Source organism: Macaca nemestrina, chromosome 4 (assembly GCF_043159975.1).
Source record: "Macaca nemestrina isolate mMacNem1 chromosome 4, mMacNem.hap1, whole genome shotgun sequence".
In the NCBI taxonomy this organism is placed as follows: Eukaryota; Metazoa; Chordata; class Mammalia; order Primates; family Cercopithecidae; genus Macaca; species Macaca nemestrina.
In genome coordinates this window covers 167,240,223-167,256,936 of record NC_092128.1, presented here as the reverse complement: position 1 = coordinate 167,256,936, position 16,714 = coordinate 167,240,223, and the positions used below count along the sequence as shown (strand labels likewise).

The 16,714-nt window shown below is 36.3% G+C and overlaps 1 long non-coding RNA gene across 1 annotated transcript in view; it reads right to left on the bottom strand.

The window, feature by feature from the left end:
* The window catches only part of LOC105472827 (uncharacterized), a 49,180-nt gene extending 39,187 nt beyond the window's left edge, over positions 1–9,993 (bottom strand). Inside the window, exon 1 of the long non-coding RNA XR_981844.2 lies at positions 9,905–9,993. This is a non-coding gene — a long non-coding RNA (uncharacterized lncRNA). The remainder of the gene's footprint in view (positions 1–9,904) is intronic.
* Positions 9,994–16,714: the final 6,721 nt, after the last annotated feature.

The following is a 16,714-nucleotide window of genomic DNA, read 5'->3' as shown; positions in this document are numbered from 1 at the left end:
TTGCAACTTTTCTTTTTCTTTTTCTTTTTGAGATGGAGTCTCTCTCTGTCGCCCTGGATGGAGTGCAGTGGCGTGATCTCGGCTCACTGCAAGCTCCGCCTCCTGGGTTCAAGCAATTCTCCTGCCTCAGCCTCCCAAGTAGCTGGGATTACAGGTACCTGCCACCATGCCCGGCTAATTTTTTATATTTTAGTAGAGACGGAATTTCACCATGTTACCCAGGCTGTTTTCAAACTCCTGAGCTCAGACAATCTGCCCCCCTCAGCCTCCCAAAGTGCTGGGATTATAGGCGTGAGCCACCGCACCCGGCTGGTTGCAACTTTTCCTAACTTGTCTCAATATGATCTAGTTTGAGGCACCAAGGAGAGGACACCGGTTTGAAAAAAAGCCCTATCAGAGCAACATGAATTCTGTGAAAATTGAAGAAAGAACAAACACAAATTTATAGTAATCCTTAGGTGGAAGAATGATGACATCATTAATACTTTATATAAGGTTTCTGGGTAATGTCCATCACAGTTTCCCTTTTATAAATTGGTACATTTGATGTCTTCATATTTTATGTAGGATTTTACATGCATTCATTAATAAAATTGGCTTGTAATTTTCCTGAATTGTAAAGTCCCCATAAAGTTGATTCCAAAGTTATAAAAGTCTCATAAAGTGAGTGGGAAATTTTCCCATATTTTCTATCCTGCGGAAGAAAAAAAAGAGAGAGAAAATTTTATAGAAAAAATGCCCCCAATAAATCAGCAGTTTACAACAGATAGCTAACTTTAAGAAGAGAAGAGATGATGTTGAAGATGAAGCTTGCAGTGGCAGAACATCTACATCAATTTGCAAGGAAAAAAATTAATCCCTTTTTGGTCCTAATTGAAGCAGACAGATGACCAAAAACAGAAAAAATAGCCGACACCATAGATATCTCAACTTGTTCAGCTTACATAATTCTGACTGAAAAATTGAAATTGAGAACATTTTCTACTTGATAGGTGCCAAAATAATTACACCGAGATCAGCTGCCGACCAGAGAAGAGCTTTCAGTGGAAATTTTAAACCAAGTGGGACCAAGATCTTGAAGCAATTATTTTAACCATATAACAAGAGATGAAACAAAGCTTCGCCAGTACAATCCTAAAGACAAAGTCCAATCAAAACAATGGCTACCAACAAGTAGAAGTGGTTCAGTCAAAGCAAAAACAGACTGGTCAAGAGCAAAGGTCATCGCAACAGGTTTTCAGCATGCTCAAGGCATTTTACTTGTTGAGTTTCCAGAGGGCCAAGGATAATGACATCTGCATATTATAAGAATGTTTTGAGAAAGTTAGCCAAAGCTTTAGCAGAGAAACACTCAACAAAGCTTCACTACCATGACAATATTCCTGCTTATTCTTCTCCTAAAGCAAGGGCAATACTGTGAGAATTTCGACAAGAAATTATTAGGCATCCACTTTACAGTCCTGATTTGGTTCCTTCTGACAATTTTTGTGTTTCCTAAAATTTTAAAATTATGTAAAGAACAGCCATCTATTTATTTAATAATATTTTAAGAAGACTGCATTGACACGGTTAAATTCCAAGGATTCTCATTTCTTTATTGAGGGACTAAATATATGGAATCACTTATAAAAGTGTTTTGAATTTAATGGAGCTTCTGTTGAGAAATAAAGTTTATATTTTTTATTTTTATATTTTATGTCAATTTTTCCATGAATTTTTGAAGTCTCCTTATAGCTTCACCTTTAAATTAGGACATGGAAGTTGACTCTAGGCTTTTGATTATTTATTACTCTTATTAATTCTTTAAAAGTATTATTACTTAGGTGATGGCTCAGTTTTTCACATAGTTATGGTTCTTACCCTTCCTGTGAAGGCATTTGAATTTGTTAAAAACAAAGTATGAATTTAAAAGCACGAATTATTTTTAAAAGTCTGTGATCTCTAGACATGTGGTCTTGTATATTTTATTCTTTCTTTGTGAATATAACATTACTTTAAACTCCTACTCTCAAATTCTCAGCACATCACTGCATCCTCAGGACATCTTCCATAATGATTCTGCCAAGGTCAAATAATTAGTAATTCAAAATATCCACAGCTCAAATTCATTAAGCTCTCACTATGCTTCACAGAATGTTGTTTCAGAGCATTTTACATAAACTTCACATGCATCATCGTTATCATCCTTAGACTGGCTAAAATTTTTTATAAACCCAATTGCCATCTACATGAAACATTCCCTTTATATTCTTTTAAAACAGAAGCTCAAATTTTCAAAGTTTGTGTAACTTACCTAATGTTATATGGCTTTGAAATTTCAGAAAGTGATGGAACTTTTTTTAGGCACTATATTACACAGCCATATTTCCCTTATTATTATTTTAATTTATGATACTTCTTTATTACCTGTTATACAAGTTGGAATGTAACACTCATATCTGAAACTTTTTAAATAATAATCTCTTCACGTATGTGAGTATAAGATCCATTGGGGTAAGAGAGATTCTGGTTTGACTTACAGCTGAATCACAGACACCCTGTAAAGTGCCTGACATGTAGAAGTGGATGAATCATATGTGGGAGAAAATGAGGAAAGAGTAAAGGAAGAAGAAAAGAGGAAGGAAGAGGGAGAGGATTGAAAAAGAAAGGTGAAAAGGAGGAAGGCAGGAAAAGAGAAAGCAGGAGCACTTGCAATTTTGTGTTTTAGATTCAGTGTGGTGGACAATTTTGAGGAACAGGCCATTCCATTTGTCTCAAGCTTACTTAATTCTACATACTTGCCTTTTGTGATAATGTAGCTATATCCACACCTAATTATAGAAAAGGGAGAGACATGTATTCTAGTTGGGCAGTCATGTTAATTGTCTCTGCTAATTATCTCTGCTGAAGATAAAAAGGGTAAAATTTGGTAATATCTTAGGGATTTTAGCCGCAGAGATTTTGTCTAAATTTCTATGCAATCCTTACTCTCTATATAAAATGTATTTTTTTAAATGGAAGGAATCCAATTTCCAATCCCTCCATGATACCTTTCCTAATTTTACTGCATAACATATGCAATATATTAGCATTCAATTATATATTAAATTAATTTACTTAGTGACTTGACTGTGAATATTCTCTATCATAGCCAGTCTCTCTTCTACTTTCTCTGTCCTCGCTATGCCATTATCCTTGTGGTTTCTTGAATAGCCAAACATGATCCCAGCTTAAGGCTTTTGCTTTCACTGGTCCTGCTCCCTAATCGTCTTCTCTCTGTCATTGTCAAGGTTCACACTCTCCTTTTTAGATTCTTCATTCAGGTACTATCTTCTCATTAATGTGAACTTCTCTGAACATCCTCTCGAAAATCCCAAAGTCCCCATGATTTCAATGTTTCTTTGATTATTTTTTCCCTTGGCTTTTATTATTAAGTTACCATTTGTTTTGCTTATTTCTTTTCCCCATGTCTAGAAGGCAAAGATATTTTCCCTACCTTGTTTACTGCCTTATCCTGTATATTAGCATTACTACATATTTAATAATTATGTACTGAGAAAATCATTATTTGCCATAAATATAACACCATCAGTATAGAGATCAATTTGTGCTAAAATAAAATGTGACTGTTTTTACATTTTTGCATGATCATGACTTTCTAGGCAAAATGTACTGGCAACCCAAGTTAAAAAAAAAATGAGGAAGAGACAAACAAGTCTTGGAAATTAAAGATAAAAACCCTAGGGAAATTTACAAATTCATCATCTCTAGAGCCATTCATTTACATAACAACAGGTAATCAATTTCTGACCCATTCATTTACATTTTAAAGAGTTGAGGCAACTTAGGGACCTTTTTGTACACTTTCCAGAGGGGATTTGTTTACATTAGAGAACAGAGCTTTCTCTTCTTTCTCAAGAAGGGAAGGAAAAATATGTACAAATTGCTCCATATAAGTTTGGAGATTTTGTAAGTGTGGAGCTCCAATCCTGTACTGCAGATGCCTTCTATATGTGCAGGTTACTTCTGTAGAAATGAAACATGCAGAACCTATGTTAAGATATTCTATAAGTAAATAATATATTTAACCTCTGATTCATAAACTTTGTTTTTACTGTCAGATTTTAAAAAATAAATATAAATATAAAAAAATCAATTTAGGTAAAGAAGGTGGAATCTTGTCATAAAAAAAACAAGGGCCCGTTAGCTAATAGATATTGGTAGCAAGCATACTGACTAAATCATTTAGCCAATTGGTAATATGTAGTTCTCCTCCTTTTTCTTTAAGGAGGAATTGAGAAGATGTTTGTTATGTGGGAAGTAGCATTAATACAAGGAGCTGAATTGTTGCTGCTGGTTTTCACTTTCTCCTCCAAAGAGAAGTGAAAGATTATTTAATTTCTACAGCTGGAACATGGTTTTGGGAAGCTCAGCTGCTGTTCTTCAACCTGAAAGGAAATGTGTCTCATTCACTGACACAGATACAAGTTTTTCCATGTTCACTTGATCTCTCACTACTCTTCTACAGAGGACTTCACTACTTTAAAAATTAGGGGTGAGTCCAGTGTCTCACTGTGGATATCATAGCCCATATTTGGAAATTTCAAGCAAAGGAGGAGTTTAATTCTTATGGCTCTTTTGGATACTGGCACACGAATGTCCATTCTCTTATGGGTAGTGGGTACAGAGGTGGCTAAAGGTGCCAAGAAATGTAGGCTGGAACCATGGTAGGATCTGACCGGGCACAGTAAATAATCCCTTGGGCCCTGGTTACTCCAGATGCACAGGGATAAAAACTCTGTGTCAAGTAGTCAAAAAGGAGAGAAAGAGAGCATGTGTGCCCAAGACAGTGTACAAGCACAGTCACTCTTCTGTTGCTTAAGTGATCTCTTGGAGAGCTTCTGCCACTTCAGTTCCACCTTTGCATTACAAATTTTCCAGCCAGGAAAATAACAGGATCACAGGATCTTGTGGCAGCTGTGAGTTTATCTCTAAAACAATAAAATAATGGCTTTGAGCAAAACTTGTTGTGGAGAAAAAAAATAATTAAATGTTTTATTGTAGTGTTTCATTGCTTCTGTCTTTGAGTATATGTTAGGAATTGATGTGTTATGTTATTTGCTTGTTATTTTCCATCTCATAAGCTCCAGAGTAGACTATCCCAATAAAGCAATAGGGGAAAGTTGTAATTACACAAGTGAGACACACTCCTCTGCCCTTTACAAGCAGCAGGTAGTTTGGATTTAATACAAGTGCCTCTAGTCTCTAAGGTCTGGCAGTCTCGCAGTTCAAATTCTATCTCTTTTGCTCCTAACCAAGAAAAATGGAAGCAGCTCTAGATACCCCCTTTTGGAGTTCTGAACTTGAGGTCTGACTAACTGAGAGACATATCCGTTTTCAAAGAACAGCTATTGGGTTGATAATGAGCCTTTGTTGAAATCCAGTGCCTAACTCATCCAGGCTTAATTATTCTCCAGTCTGAGATACCCCCATTTGATTATGTAATTGGCATGGTGGAATGGTCTCAGCAGAGTCTTCCTATTCAATTGGATATGCTATGATAAATAATATCGCTGCCTGACCCCATAAGCGTCTCAGTTTTACATTAGAATTTAGCAGCTATTACTTTTCTCCTTTCCTACATGTGACTGTGATCTTTTGACATTAAAATTATGTACTAAATGATTGGAAACAAAAGATGATTACCCAGTAAGGTAAAATAAAATAAATTTTATAAAAATTCATATGGCAACTGTCCTCAAAGTCAGCAATATTTTTTTAGTTTCTTCTTTTCCATTTAGATTAAAAACTTGGAATACAAAATAAATATGGTTGGCTTAACATTTTCTAAGTTATTCTAAAATAAATGCAATTTGAAATGTTGCTTGTAAAATAAAAAGAAAAATGCAATTGTAATCAGTGTTAAATATTGACCAAAGCTTTAAAGGCTTGTTAGTAGACAAAATGACATGGCAATAACTTTATTGATTGGCAATCATTCATACCTCCACCCACTCAACTATTCAAGGAGCATCTGTAATGTGCAACATAATCATTAATGTGCCAGCCTTGACAAACATGGAGATGGATAAGTTATAGCCATTATTTCAAGGAACTCACAACCAAATAAGAAATACAGAATTGAAAAAAGTACTGGATAATTAAACATAAATTTGGTGAAATTTGTCTTACCATACACATGAAAATCAATATTAACAAAATTAAAACCATCAAATACAGCAAAAGAAATTATATTTAATTATACCAAAAAGAGATGGGAGAAAAATAATGAATAGTTAAGGTCAATGACTCTTTCAAAGACAGTCTTTTCAATTTTCCATGAATTGTGACATTGTGTGAGAATCATCCACTGTTTTTCCTTTATCTCCTCCCTTTTCCTTCTTTCACTCCTAGGATTTGCCAGGAAACAAAAAAAAAAAAAAAAAAAAACCTGACTTCATATTCTAATCACCTTGAAAACTGTTCTTAACTACAAATGCAAATAAGGATTTCATCAATTTGCAAGAAATGCAAGTTCTAATCCTCAAATTCATGAATATATTAGCTTACACGGTGAAGAGAAATTAAGGTTTTAGATAAAATTAAGGTTGTTAACCAGTTGACCTTAACTAGAGAGATCATCCTTTCTTATTTAACTGAGTTCAATGTAAACTCAGAAGTCCTGAAAAGTGGAAGTGAAAGTCAGAGGAGTTGTGACTGCACAAGAATGGTCACAGAAAGGCAGTGCTGCAGACTTTGAAGATAAAATAATGGGGTCATGAGCCAAACAATGTGTGAGACCTCTAGAAACTGTAAAATACAAGATAATGCATGCCCCACTAAATTCTACAAAAAGTAATAAGTCTTCCCAAGACCTTGATTTAAGCCCATGGAGACACTACAGAATTGTGAGATAATCCATTTGTATTTTTTAGACACTAAATTCATGGTAATTAAAGCAGCCAGAAAAAAATCATTCAAAAGAAGAGAGTTTCATAAGATTCATTTAAAGAGAATAATCTTAATCTTTGTGGCAAGTAAGTATAAAATAACTCAGAAAACTCTTGAGAATGTTGCTTTTGTATATTAAGAGACTACAGGAAAAAGAAGAGTTCTTTCAGAGAAATCTCTCTAATAAAATAATCCATTCTGTTCCAAATAACACACTGATTTTTATTCAAAGCTGATTTAGGGGGAGTCCATAAAGTGAAAGCAAGTTTATTAGGAAAGTAAAGGACTAAAAGAATGGCTACTCCCTAGGCAGAGAAGCCCTGAGAACTGCTGGTTGCCCATTTTTATGGTTGTTTTCTTGATGATATGCTAAACAAGGGCTGGATTATTCATGACTCCCCTTTTAAGGCCATGTAGAGTAACCTCCTGACATTGCCATGGGATATGGTTCGGCTGTGTTCCCACAAAAATCTCATCTTGAATTCCCACATGTTGTGGGAGGGACCTGGTGGGAGGTAATTGAATCATGGGTCCAGGTCTTTCTCATGCTGTTCTCATGATAGCTAATAAGTCTCACAAGATCTGATGGCTTTATAAGGCAGAGTTTCCCTGGAAAAGCTCTCTCTTTGCCTGCTGCTATCAATGCAGGACATGACTTGCTCTACCTTACCTTTCACCATGATTGTGAGACTTCCCCAGCCATGTGGAACTGTAAGTCCAATAAACCCTTTTTCCTGTATAAATTACCCAGTCTCAGGTATGCCTTTATAAGCAGCATGAAAACAGACTAATACAGTAAATTGGTACCAGGAGTGGGGTGCTGCTGAAAATATACCCAAAAATGTGGAAGCAACTTTGGAACTAGGTAACAGGCAGAGGTGGGAGCAGTTTGGAGGGTTCAGAAGAAGACAGGAAAATGTGGGAAAGTTTGGAACTCCCTAGAGACTTGTTGAATGGGTTTGACCAAAATGCTGATAGCAATATGGACAATAACACCCAGGTTGAGAAGGTCTCAGATGGAGATGAGAAACTTGTTGGGAACTGGAGCAAAGATGAATCTTGTTATGTTTTAGCGAAAAGATTGGCAATATTTTGCCCCTGCTCTAAAGACTTGTGGAACTTTGGACTTGAGAAAGATTGTTTAGGGTATCTGGTGAAGAAATTTCTAACCAGCAAAGCATTAAAGAGGTGTCTTGGGTGCTGTTAAAAACATTCAGTTTCAAAAGGGAAACAGATCATAAAAGTTTGAACAATTTGCAGACCGACAATGCAATAGAAAAGAAAATCCCATTTTCTGAGGAGAAATCCAAGCCAGCTGCAGAAATTTGCATAAGTAACAAAGAGACATATGTTAATCTCTGAGAAAATGAATGGGGAAAATGTCTCCAGGGCATGTCAGAGGTCTTCATGGCAGCCCCTCCCATCACAAGTCCAGAGGCCTAGGAGGAAAAGATGGTTTCATGGGCCGGGCCCAGGATCCCATTGCTAAGTTCAGCTTAGGAATGTGGTGCCCTGAATCCCAGCTGTTCCAGCCATGGCTGAAAAAGGCCAAAATAGAGCTCAGACTGGGTAGAAGTCTCAAGCCTTGGCATTGAGCCTGTGAGTGCCCAGAAGTCAAGAACTGGGCTTTAGGAACCCCCACCTAGATTTCAAAGAATATATGGAAATGCCTGAATGTCCAGGCAGAAGTTTGCTGCAGGGGCAGTGCCCTCACGAAGAACCTCTGCTAGGACAGTGTGGAAGGGAAATGTGGGGTCAGTGCCCACACAGAGTCCCTACTGGGGCACCACCTAGTGGAGCTGTGAGAAAAGGGCCATCATCCTCCAGACCTCAGAATGGCAGATCCACCAATGGTTTTCACTGTGCACCTGGAAAGGCCACAGACACTCATCACCAGCCCATGAAAGCAGCTGGGAGGAAGCCTGTACCCTGCAAAGCCCCTGGGGCAGAGTTGCCCGAGACCATGGGAACCCACCTCCTGCATCAGCATGACCTGTATGTGAGTTATGAATTCAAAAGAGATCATTTTGGAGCTTTACGATTTGACTGCCCTGCTGGATTTTGGACTTGTGTGGAGCCTGTAGCCTCTTTGTTTTGGCCAATTTCTCCCATTTGGAATAGCTGTGTTTACCCAATGCCTGTACCCCCATTGCATCTAGGAGGTAACTAACTCGCTTTTGGTTTTACAGACTCATAGGCAGAAGGGACTTGCCTTGTCTTGGATATGACTTTGGACTGTGAACTTTTGAGTTAATGCTGAAATGGGTTATTACTTTGGGGGACTATTGGGAAGACATGATTGGTTTTGAAATGTGAGGACATGATATTTGGGAGGGGCTATGGGTGGAATGATATGGTTTGGCTCTGCCCCCAAGCAAATCTGATCTTGAATGCCCTTATGTTGCGGTAGGGACCTGGTAGGAGCTAATTGAATCATGGACAGGTCTTTCTCGTGCCATTCTCACGAAGTGAATAAGTCTCGTGAGATCTGATGGATTTATAAGGCGAAGCTTCCTTGTACAAGCTCTCGCCAGGACAAGGATACACCAGGCAGAAGTGCAGAAAAGTGTTGCCTCTAGAATAGCTAGGGGCCTGGCTAACTCCATATGTCCCTGGACTTATTTAGAACCTCATGCTCCAAAGTAGATAAATTGAACAATTTTCAAAAGTCAAACAAGTAGTTTATGACCATAAAGCATTTAGTGAACTTAATATCTGACCCAATTTAGACCAATTGTTGACGTTTTTGAAGATATTATTTTATCAATAATCTTTCAAACTCTTTATATCCCACAGATTACTTAAGTAACATGAACTAAAAGACATTACACTTTTTACTTTCTGACAAAATGTTTGATTTAAACACTTATTTTTAAACCAATTAATCAAAGCTCTTTTATATCACACACACAACACATATGAATACACAGACAGAATAAGATAAAGGACTTATCTCCTAAGCAAGGAACTGAACTCTGAGCCTTGGTCTCCGTTGTGAAAAGAGAAAACACTGACACATGGTTACAAGTTCAAGCTCCCAAGTACGTGACTGACCAATTTGCTGGCCTGTCTTGAAAAGCAGGCTTACAGGTGTCCCAAGCCCATGTTCTGTCCTAAGGTACCCCTCATTATGATGGAACAATACAGGAAGACACACAAAGCACACGAATTGGCTACAGTTCGAGATTACCCTCACAAATCCTTTTTTCTGATTAAAACTTTATGGAGTAGACAAATGGTGATTTTTACCATTTAACCAGTTTGCACAGGGAGACAGACAGACAGAAAGGAAGCAAGGTCTTCATGACCTGTATTTTGTGCTGACCTCCTATCTCATCCTGTGAGTTGGATTGCCTTAACCATCTGGGAATGCAGCCCAGGAGGTCTCAGCCTCATTTTACCTAGCTCCTCTTTAACATGGAGTTGCTCTGGTTCATGTGCCCCCTCACAGACATAGCTGAATCCTAGTCAGAACCTTAGAAATGGAAAAAAAGAGATCTTGAGACCAAGGCCTAGGATACACCCTCAACTCATTTTCTATTGATTCTATGTGTAGAGCTTGGACCTGTATTGCTAGCAACACTGTAGCTTGCTGAAAGGGAGGCAGTTCTAGGTGTTGAGACTTGAAGGAGGCAACCCCACTAACATTAATTTTTGTCATTTATATAAAAACAATTTTTGCTGTCATGAAATCTTGTCATATCTGTTGTAAAATACATTTACGTAATCCAAATGCCTTGCTTTCTAAGTGTGAATCTTAGTAATTTATTAACTTTTCATCCCTAATCCGTTCTACAATGTGTTTCTGGATGACTTTGTGTACAGAAACATTACTACTATTGTAGCAAATGAGACTATGTTATCAAATACAGTACGTATGAGTCTTTGCTGTAATATTATTTTCTTTTTTTTTTTTTTTTTTTTTTTGAGATGGAGTCTGGCTCTGTCACCCAGGCTGGAGTGCAGTGGCCGGATCTCAGCTCACTGCAAGCTCCGCCTCCCAGGTTTACGCCATTCTCCTGCCTCAGCCTCCCGAGTAGCTGGGACTACAGGCGCCCGCCACCTCGCCCGGCTAGTTTTTTGTATTTTTTAGTAGAGACGGGGTTTCACCGGGTTAGCCAGGATGGTCTCGATCTCCTGACCTTGTGATCCGCCCGTCTCAGCCTCCCAAAGTGCTGGGATTACAGGCTTGAGCCACCGCGCCCGGCCAGTAATATTATTTTCATGAGTATTATGGCAATGATAATTACTATAGCTAACCAAATTTGAAATGTGCCTGGGAATAATGATTCAAACTCTGGTTAATGCAATTGCTGGTTGTGGCTTTTGAAGCTCATGACATGGAATTCTATTGTTGTTAGATTTACAAGGAATAGTTACTATGCCAAATCATTCCAAAATAAACAAATATCTCCTGTTATCTCCTACTCAGCAACAAACTGACTAACAATGTGCAGAAAGAGGCAGAAAATTAAGCCTTTGAGAGTGTGAAATTAAGTATCCTCCATCCTACCTTTACTTAGTGACCAGTTACAAGGTGACTTTTAAAAGATCAAATCCACAGACAGATTTTGAATCAGTAAATGTTGATATTTCAGTATTTTCGAAGACAACCAGAAGAGTAAAGCAGTTACCATATTTGGTTCACTTTACTCTCAAAATGATCCTTCCTCCGATATTGTAAACCAGTCAAATGTGTGAAGAATAAAGGAGTAGGAAATAAAGAGGGGATGAAAATGAATTTTTCAGGTGCAGGGAACAAGGAAAATTATCTTCCACAGAGAACAAATTAAATAATTGTATGCTTTTTCCATAATTTTGAGTTATACTTCTGCTTGTTGGTCAGATATATATGTTTTGCACACAGGATAAAAGTAGAAAGAAGAAAGTAAAATGGCAAATGAAAGAGGGGCTGAGAAAATGAAGTCATCATAGCTTCTATGTCTTTCTCTTCTAAACAAAATCACATTGCAATTTAATTATTAAAGGTTCCTTCTTAGCACTAAAAACAGCCATCGTTTTGCAACCCAAATTCATGCACTTCAGGGTACTACGAAGGCTCTGAAAATGAAATACAGTTTAAATTCTTCTAAATAAAATAAATTATTATTTGTTTTGTTTTATTAAGGCATTTATGATTAAAATACAATTTTCATATTTATAGTATCGATATCATTAGGGAAACACAATTTGCCATAATTTGTGTTTGCATATATAATTATGTGACAGAAAGAATAATTTGTGTTTAAATTATCCACAGAGAAACTTTGTTGTACTCTTATTTCTTGATCTGACAACAGTCTTAGACACAGTAGACCAAACCCTGTTTATTTATCTTCTCTTGAATCCCACATCATCTCAGTCTCTTGGCTCTCCTTCCGTGTCACTGTCCAAACATTCCAAATCGTTTTCACTGGCTGCTTCTTCTCTTTGAAATTCTTAAATGCCCATTTCTGAAGGGCTCATTCCTAAGTTGTATGTAATCGCTTGCACACATGATATTCCTACATTCCAATGACTAAAACATGTACATTGCTGACCCTTCTTCACTGAACTACAGATTTTTACATATTACAGAACATCTCCACATGACTGTTATATACACAATGCAAACCTCACAATAAGATGATGGTATTTACCAGTAAAACCTATTCATTCCACGTTCCTCAGAACATGACATGAACCTTTACTCAGTGTTTAATTTTAAAGCAAGAAATTAGCCTTCTTCTCTGTCTTCCAATTCTCTATTGAATACACTAACATTCCCTTGCACGTCCCTCTACCTGTACATCCTAAATAGGTCTACTTCTTTTTCCCTCCGTTTTAACCATGATTACCCAAGTAGCCTGAAAACTATCCTTACTGATTTCTACTTTTTGATACTTCTGAAATGTATTTATTCACACAGTAGTAATAAACATAAAGAATGTGCTTAAATAACCAAATTAAACCACCTAGTGATTTTTTAATGCATTTAAAATAAAATCCAAAATCCTTATCTTGATGCAAAAGTTCTTATGTGGTTGGCCCAGGCCTCCATTTCTGACATTATTCTCTACCCTTCTCTTTCTAATTTATAGTCTCCAGACTGGTAGATTTTGCTGTTGTTGTTGTTGATTTGTTTTTGTTTTCCTGATCCACGATAATATCAAGATTGTTTTCAGATCACCATATATAAAGTTACCTCCAGGCTACTCATTTTTATTCTTTATTACACTTATAATAGTTAATATTTTCTTGCTTGATCAATTCTAATTAATGTCATTGTAAAAGTAACCATTTTAGTGCTCTATTGGCCTTCAGAGGCTGATGGAGAACTGGGGGTGGGTAAAGTTAAAATTGTAATGCATCTGACAGTATTCCTGTGTTATCTAACAAAAAAATATGAATTACATCTCCTTTATTTAGTGGAGTCTGCATGCTTAATTCAACAATATTTATTTTAAGAATGTATCTGCACTGGACTGTGTTTAGGCATTGTTAATACAATGGTAGATAAGACTTGGGGAACTCAATTGTGAAACAGATGTAAACCACATATAGGGAGCATTTTCATCTCAGTTGACAATTAAAGATATAACTTTGTGTCAAAAAGACCAAAACATTGCTTATACTATATGGTTATTTTCCACTATCATACTTATCCTATAATTATCAGTAACATTTTCTGTTTTTTTATACTTGTAACATAGGAATAAAATCAAACTTTATATAATAAAAATAGTTATTTTGATTAAATCTAGTTAATGTTATTGACATGGTGGAGTTCAATGAGTACAGCCAAAGAAACTTACAAATTGTACATAACATCATCTTATCTGGTTTTATATGCTGTATTCTCCCCAGTGGATACATAATAGAATAATATCCCACTGTGAAAATAATTGTTTATAACAAAGCATCATAGCAATCTGTAAAATGACTATGAATAAATGTAAACTCTGTCATATAAAATCTCATCTAGTTTAAGAGAGTCACATATTATAATATATATATATGTATATATGTATACATACATATGTACCTGTATGTATATGTATTAGTCTGTTCTCACACTACTAGTAAAGATATACCTGAGACTGGGTAACTTATAAGGGAAAGAGGTTTAATTGACTCACAGTTCTGCAGGGCTGGGGCAGCCTCAAGAAACTTACAATCAAGGCAGAAGGGAAAGCAAGCACGTCTTACATGGCAGCAGGCAAGAGAGTGTTTTTGAAGAGCAAAGGAAGAAGCCCCTTATAAAACCATCAGATCTTGTGAGAACTCAATATCACAAAAACAGCATGGGGGAAACCACCTCCATGATTCAATTATCACCACCTGGTCCCACTCTTGACACATGGGGATCATTACAATTCAAGGTGAGATTTGGCTCTGTAGCCAAACCATATCAGTACATATACACTGTACCTATATGCATACATGTATGATATGTGTACATATATACATGTGTATGATACAGTGTTATAAATAAAAGCTGATATCTGATGAGGGCAGAGATTTAAAAAATACTTTAAATCTAAAAGGAGGGTTCATTTAGATTAATGTTGAAATCTTGATAGGTTTTCAACTAAACTATTTTATTTGTTAAGAAGAAGAATTTGAGTAGGAAATTCTTAAAAAAATCATTTTTTATGTTTCTATTTGTACAATTGTTCTAAGTAACATTGTAGTAAGTTGTTCACATATGGATCATTCAGCGAACCAGCTACATTAAATTATACAAGTTTTCACTCTCTTATCCAAGAGTTTATTTTTATGACCAATTATAAATTTCAAAGTTTTATGAGCCATTACACATTTCAAGATATTTTTCAGTCTTGGATACATATTTACAAGGGTAAGTTAATGCTCACATTTCATTTTTATAATTGAGAATATTTAGGAATATGTGCTTGCCAAATATTAAAAATATGTATACGAAACTTAGAATTCTGCTCTTTTAATCTTACCACTCTTACCACAGATACCTTTTAAAGAGGCAAGCACTGCCTTGAGGAATCCTGTATTTTGTGAGATAACCAACCATAGAAATGGGTCAGAAAAAAATCTCTTTTTTGTCTATTTCTGTTCACTGTGGAAGATCCTTTATACTTTGAAGGTCTGATGACATTTTAAAATACCAACCTTAACAAATGCAGTTAGCTAGGCATGTTTACCATGTTAAGAAAATGAAACTACAAGTCGAAAGAAGACTTCTCTCTGAAGCCTATGAGCATTATAACTTCTGTGACAGGACAAAGGGGCAGGGAGTATGACACGAGTGCACGTCTCTCTGACTTCATATTAGGATGAAAAATCTTCAAAAGAAACTGAGACTTGGAATGGTGTCTCCTGTGACCCAGGTTCACATCCCAGTCTTACATGAACAGCATTTGTGAGATTGAGGTGATAACCCAGCAAAAAATTGAAGCAACAATAACAGAAGCCTTGAAAGGTATACTGAGACACTTCCTTCACTTTAAATGTGCTTGCATTTTTAAAAATAAACATTGTGTTTGGTTGATTTCTGAATTAAGTATAATGTATAAACATTGTACATAACTTGAAAAATATAAATATATAAGAAATATTCATCCCTAAGTCTGTAATACAGCAAGTAACACTATATTTTATTCATCTATTTCCTTCAGTCACATCTAGTGATGTAAGTATGAGCAAAAACATTTTTTTCTACTACAAACAATTGCAAATTACATCAAACTCTCTTGTATTTCCTTTTCTTGGATAGAAAAGAGAAGAATTGAAATGTGTGACAGGGTGTTAAATTGGGAGTATCTATTGAATAGCTGAGCTAACATAGAGTAGTCTGTGGTTATTTGTAAGATGGAAAAGATGAGAGGGAAGGATAGGCTGAAGAGAGAGACTCTGAATGAGAGTTGGTGCTGCTTTGTAAATAACTGCAAACCCCTCCATGAAACCGTGGGACCAGACTTGGACTCCAGGGAGCAATGTTAGACTGGGATAATTTAAAACGGATACTTTAAAAGATTTGCTTGATAAATACTACACCAAAACAGTGAGAGTTTACATGGATTAGGATGCCCAAAAATAATTAAAAATTGAGACAGGGACAGAAACTGCCACCTGAAGCCAAGTACTGCCCATCAAAGGAGTCACACATGGAAAGGCCAGGCTGGAAGCAGCTATAAAAATACCCCCTAGGGAGTAGCCTCACTTCATTACAGCAGGGATTAAAGAGGAGTTGACCTTTCCGCTACCTTTCCTATCCTTAAATTTTGTAAGTTCCGTTACAGCAGCTTTGGGAGAAGGAGATGGTGGGAAGAATGTGGGAAGAGGGACAAAACCTGCTTCCTCAAGACTAGACAAGGATCTGCTGCCAAGCTCTTGCTGGTGGGGGGAGAAGGCAGGAATGAGTATCATTTTTAAAAAATTATGATTGAAGTTCTGAATAAATATATTTGGATGAGCATTCTAATTTCATAAGCCAGACTATGTTTTTCCAGTTTAAAGTGAACATGAAATTTTACCTTTCCTAGGAATAACCCTTGAACCATCTGAAATTTTTATTTAATGGCAAGGGGAAAAGATAATACTACACTGAATATTGAAGGGACTGTAGGAGACAATATAAAACTATTTTTAATTGCATTATTTGTACCATCCTTATACAGCATGTTATTTGTGATTTCCATAACAGTTTGGCAATACAGCTTTATTTAACCTATGTATTTGAGATTACAAAGAAAAAAGAAAAAAATTATTTATAATTACACATTAGGTGTTAGAAGTCAACAATGTTCCTGAAATAAGTATGTTCAAT